Genomic DNA, 6,600 nt, shown 5'->3' on the forward strand with positions numbered 1-6,600 from the left:
AGCATATAATTAGTTAGTTACCCAATTGTAGCTAATTCCAAAATTCAATTACTAGATCTAAACATCTATCCATTTCTTAAGGAAAGATTTTTAAATAACCTAAGTGTCCAAAGAACATTCACACAAGAATTCACGATAAAACATGATTTTTAAATCTCATTGTCATTAATTTATAGGCCAAATGGAAGGAATTTAGTGTTCAATTGCTGTAAATGAATGGCCATTTAAATCAGCTTGCCAGTGGGATTCTGTGGAATGCGCTGGTTTGAACGCTGCCATTGCGGTGAATTTGTACCCATTATTGGCATGAAAGATACTGCGGGATTGAATGGGCCCCCAAGTCAGCTACTCGCAATATAAAATGTTGTATAAAGGGATCTGAAGAAGCCCTTTTTAATGTAAAAATAAACAACAACCTACCTTGCCTTGTCCCCTACATGAGATCCGTCCCGTTGTCGGGGTTCGCGGCTTTAGAGGATGATTTTTAATCTACTATAACAATTAAATAATCCAATTTAGTTTAAAAATACCTGCAGCGAACGAATTTCGCAGCGATTTTTCGTCAGCAACTAAGTAGGCTGAACAACATTGATTTCAACAGCCTAGAGAAAATCGCGTTTTAAACCCACCCCCCTCCCAAAGGCGCCAAAGTCGCTCACATGGGCAGCGGCAGAACTGCAGCACTGCTAAAGGTAAGTTTTGCAACATACCTACATAAAAGGTGCAGGAAGGAACTGCAGATTGCTGGTTTATACCGAAGACTCTTTAAATCATTCCCATCTCACTTTAAACCTGTACCCTCCAGTTTTAAATCCACTATTCTGTTAAGTGTGACCTTTACTTTATCCATGCCTCTTGTGACTTTATATACGTCCACAAGATCACCCTTATCTTCCTATGCTCCCAGGGGGAAAAAAGCACCTGTTTATTCAGTCTCGCCATAGAACTCAAACCGTCCAGTCGATTGCATTCTTTGGAATCTTTTCTGCACCCTTTCCAGTTTCACGACATCCTTACGACAGATAGGCAACCAGAACTGTACACAATACTCCAAGTGCTGCCTCACCAACATCTTGTACAGCTATACCACAACATATACCACATGTTTTCAAGAGAGAGTTAGATTTAGCTCTTACGGCTAAGGGAATCAAGGGATATGTGGAAAAATCCAGAACGGGGTACTGATTTTAGATGATCAGCCATGATCATATTGAATGGCGGTGCTGGCTCGAAGGGCCAACTGCACCTATTTTCTATAACAGCTCGTACTCGGTGCACAGACAGATGAAGGCAAACATGCCAAATACTTTCTGCATTTCTATCCCTATGTCTTGGTTCACACTGCTCCAGGGCCCTGCCATTTGTACCATACAAATCCTGTGCTGGTTTAACTTCCCAAAATCCAACACTGCACTTATCAGAGTTAAGTTCCATCTGTCATTCCTTGGTCTACTTTCTCAATTGGTCTAGATTCAGTTATAATCTTAGATAATCTTCTTCACTGTCCACTGCACCACAAATATGGGTGTCATCTGCAAATCCATTACCCATACCAACTTTATTCTCATCCAAACAGATGACAAACAACAGTGAACCCAATACTGATTTCAGTGTCAGGTAGTTTAGATTCTCAATTTATATACTGCTTCCCTTTTGCTTCCAAAATTCCCAACTTTAGGTCTGTCAAAATGTTCACTAATACTTCCATATTTTGGGAGGATTTCCTATTTCTCTTATATTCTGCCTTTTTTCCTCTCACACGAGTAAATATTTATATAATCTGCTGTCATTGAGAGAATCTTATACACTTTGTACAACTTAAATTGCAACCGAATGATTTTGTGATTATAATAAGAGTAAAAAAATGTTATTTGCCCCACAGGTCACCGAGGTAACGAGGGAAACTACTAAACCAATATATTTTAACTATATCTTGGGAGCAATTCAGACTATATTCCCAAAAGGATCACAAGAGCAGCAGCCTTGAAAGGACAGAGTAGATTAATAGTTAAACATCACAGTCTCGGTCTTTCATATCCTCGAGTATTTACGGCAATTAGAGCATCTGGCACACTTCAAAAGATTTCTATTTTCTGACCGATGGGAAAGAAAGCCTACATTCATGTTAGATTTCAAATTCCACCCATTAATAATTTGCTTACTGCTGCAAGGAGTTTAGAGTTATGTACAGTTATCCAAATTATTCATGAATTAGTGATCTTAAAGAGGACATGTGAGGTCAGGTCAAATTAACCAAACATGCCAGCCCATTTCTAAGAAATGTCGGAATAAATCTGCAAATCCTTTGCAGAAAATGTCATAATTTACGTCACATTTTTTAATAATTGTTGTGTTTAGAAAGGAAACTTTTTAACTACTAGTGTTTTACTCTTTAAATGGGGCTAACAGAACATCTATACCTTTTGTGGGAGTGAAGATTTAATTACCTTGAGTCCACCGTCGAGTGTTCCGATTATAGTGTATTCCTGGAAAGGGTAAAATCATCTTGCCTGCTGGGCTGATTAGAAAGTTTGTTTTGGAAAATGAGTCAGGAACACTGCTCTTCCACCTGCTATGAATCACTGCATGAGAAATGGAGAGAAAAGGGTTGTCAATCATTCCAAAAATAACTGTACATGGAAAGCCTGCATGTCAGTGTCTGCAGTTGGTTATGTAGAGATAACTGTAGAGCCAAAAGTCACTTCACTTAAAAAAGAGTTAATAGTTTACTATAGTTTTTTCTTTTTCTCTTTTTCTTTTTCTTTGGCTTGCTTCTTAACTCTTTTTCGAGTTTTTTGTTTCTAAGGGTCTCTCTTGATCATTCTTTCACGCACTTATTATCCTATCTAACTCTCTTTACTTTTCTTATTTTTAAAGTTTAAAATATGAAGTGGTACAAGAAATGTATTATGTTATTTTTGGCTTATATTATTGTAATGTACACTACTTCTAATAAATATATATATTTTTTTAATTAAAAAAAGAGCTAATAGCTTACTATAGTTTTTTTCTTATTTGAAACAAGTAGGTCAAATGAAGAAAATGACCTTAATGTTGATTTGCTGTTTGTAAAATAAAGCAGCCTAACAATCAGACAGGTTTGTCACTATAGTGCTTAGTTCACCAACTAGATTAGATAAATTCAAATGAGGACAAATGTCAAATACATCATATCCAATAAAGATCAAGATTGTTACATCTTTCCTCCTGCACCTATTTTCTATGTTTCTGGTTACATGGCCATACAATTAAATAATGGGCATTCAGGAACAAAGAGTCAAACTATTTGAGCAAGTGACCAAAGTTACAATTGCTACAATTTTCTTGCAGCAAGCGTGGAAGGAAAAATTGCTTACCAACTCCAATGAGTTTACCTCAATTTCCGATGCTTTGGGATTGGCTGCATCACATCTGAATAATACAACATATCTTAACTATATACAATATGAAAATGCATTTTAATAACTAATAGAGATACATGGCTGCAACATAGCTAACCTTAAGCACGATTGTTTTGTTGATATGGCAATGAGAACAATTAAAGATGCCACATTCTACAACAGTATTTTAGTCTGACATTTGCAATATAGTTAGTTATTAAATTACCAATTTTGAAATAATCAAAAACTGCCATCTTGTTGGAATGATCATAAAATACTTTACAATTTACTTGCACCTACTGGCACAATGACATCAACAACTCCCAAAAGGTCAAAATCTATGAATTTCAGTGCTTAAGCACCAAAATGGATGGTTCATGAAAGTGAAAGATGGAAAAGGGCATGTTCTTCGAAGGAAATAGGATAACAGGTACAGTATTCAGAAGCAACAGGTTCACATAAAGAAAAATGTCCACCAACTCACAATAGCATATCACATCCTGTACATAGCAGAGTTGCAACCAAGATATGTTTGCTCTGCAGCATTAAATGTCATGACAATATTACAACTGGAAACATTATAAACGCCAAATTTAAACATACGATGTGGAATCAGTAGTTGTTCAGGCAAGATCGCTAATAATGTCAAATTTTCTAATCAGAGTAGTTAAAAATATAATCCTATTTAAATGCATGTTTCCTTCTGGGAAAATAAATCTTTCTCAACCAATGTAGTCATACAGGATTTTGGCGAGACAGTTTTGCTAGATAGTGGGATAAGGAGTTACTACTGTCGGGAGAAACGGGGCAAAATTGAATAGAACAAACGCTACAAGCTGCACATACAAATATCCTAATGTAGGATGGTAATTAATTCACCACTCCCACATTGCAGAACTACAACAATGGAACAGCTGTGATGCTGCCTGCCAAGTACCCAAGTCAAACATTATAATACATTGTGGCATGTGATCCAAAGGTAGATAACAAAGGGCGTCAAGAATGACTAATACATTTTAAAAAGGAAAATCTAGTCAGGTAAGAATCAGTAGTAAGTCTCAAAGTCTAAAGCAGGAACGCCAATTATTATTTCATCCGGTACACTTTGACGAATCTGGAATCATAGTCATAAATTCTATTACTTCTCCAGGTAAAATGGGTGGTTCAGGAAAACAAATCCCATCTTTTTATGCATTTAAAAATATTTCAACTAGTTTACAATAATAATTTTGCAATAGTAACATTCGATCCCACCAACAACTCTGCTATAAAGGATTATGCCTCTGCATTAATTTTGCACTTGTAACTTGTAGGCTTGCACAAGTTTGACAATTACTTTATTTTTGAATGAGAGCCCATTTTTAAGAGGTTAACATACGCCATAAAACAGTATCCAAACAGGATTTGTCATTTTATATCTGAATTTTACGGCATTATCCAATTGGATTGGAGGTGCTTGAATTGTGGAACAATGGTTGTGTTATTTTGTAGTACAGGTGCACAACCTTTTATCCGAAGATCCAAATAACGAAAACCTCCGAATAGCGACATTTTTTCAGTGCTTGAAGAAAGGTCCTTGAAAACGTTCACCGAGGGCGGCCCGCAGAGGTGACAGCGGAACCTCCGGTCGGTCCTCGAAGAAAGGGGAACTAAAGCCCCATTCATAAAAGGGAAGGTGAGGGTATATTGCGCGGGAGGGTTAATAATTGACAATCTGCTGCTGCCTGCCCGCTGAGGTTAAAAAGTTCCCACGGTAGACTCACGATACACAGTGTATCATGAGTCTTGCGTGGGAACTTTTTTAACTCAGCGGGCAGCAGCAAATTGTCGCTCCCTTCAGTTTCACCCCACCTACACCCCTCTGCTTCCCGGCCATGTGTGTGACCCCTTCCCTCCCCTCTCCAGCTCCCCGCGCATTGCACCAGCGCGGGGGCTTTGCACTGTCTTCACGTCGGAGCTAGTGCCAGTCACCGGAGACGTCAGGACCAACGGGACACCGACCCCCAGGCCCACTGCAAGCACGGAGATCCCAGAGACTCACAGCCAGCAGCAACTCTAGCCCAGCCCCGCTCCAACTCCAGAGGAACCCGGGTTGCGGATGAGGGGGCGCAGCTCGGGCTGTGGGCGAACTGCCACTTGTCGCTGTAGCGGCGCATCGGGGAGCGGGTTCCTGTTGGTCCTGACGTCTCCGGCCACCCCCCTGGACAGGAGCTGAGAGACGTCAGGACCACCAGAAGCCGCTCCCCGATGCGCCGCTACAGCGACAAGTGGCAGTTCGCCCACAGCCCGAGCTGCGCCCCCTCATCGGGACACCGACCCCCAGGCCCACTGCAAGCACGGAGATCCCAGAGACTCACAGCCAGCAACAACTCTAGCCCAGCCCCGCTCCAACTCCAGAGGAACACGGGTTGCGGATGAGGGGGCGCAGCTCGGGCTGTGGGCGAACTGCCACTTGTCGCCGTAGCGGCCCATCGGGGAGCGGATTCCTCTGGAGTTGGAGGGACAGGGAGACACAGCGGCTTTTGAGAATGGTGGGCAATCACTTCCAAAGTTCTGCCCACACAGTCAGTACACCTCTCCTACACTTGTCTCCCGCACTAAGATCATCTCGCAGAGAATGATCCCAGCCTAACCCTCCCTATTCTCTCCTATTCTGCAAGAAAAACCTACATTGAAGACTCAAACTCGCGATCGAGTAACTGCCGGGATCGAGGCGCAAACTCGCGACCTTACGGATACGAGCCGAGCACTCTACCACTGAGCCAGCCGTTAAAATCTACGCTAAAAATCTTCCATTCCGAAAACCGAAAAATTCTGAATTACGAAAAGTGTCTGGTCCCAAGGCTTTCGGATAAAAGGTTGTGCACCTGTACTGATAATAACAATTGAAACATTGTTTAATTCCATTTTGTATTTCTATTCCTTTAGCACAGCAAAAGGTCCAAAGGTATAATTTGACACCAAGTCATTAAAGGGGATACATTTGGTTAGAAAGATAAGCCAAGCAGAATGATTTAAGGTTGGAAATCTAGAAATTGGGACTTTGGAAGCACTGGTGGTACGATGGCCATTAATGTTTCAATAACATAATTTGGGAATCAAACAGCTAAAAGTGGAGGTAGAAAGATTTCTCATTGGCTGAAGAAGTTTATAAAAATTATGTTAAGGCCATGTAAGGATTTGGAAACAAATGAGATTTTTTAAAAACAAGACATTGCTT

The sequence above is a fragment of the Leucoraja erinacea genome, chromosome 26 (genome assembly GCF_028641065.1).
Source record: "Leucoraja erinacea ecotype New England chromosome 26, Leri_hhj_1, whole genome shotgun sequence".
NCBI classification, from domain to species: Eukaryota; Metazoa; Chordata; class Chondrichthyes; order Rajiformes; family Rajidae; genus Leucoraja; species Leucoraja erinaceus.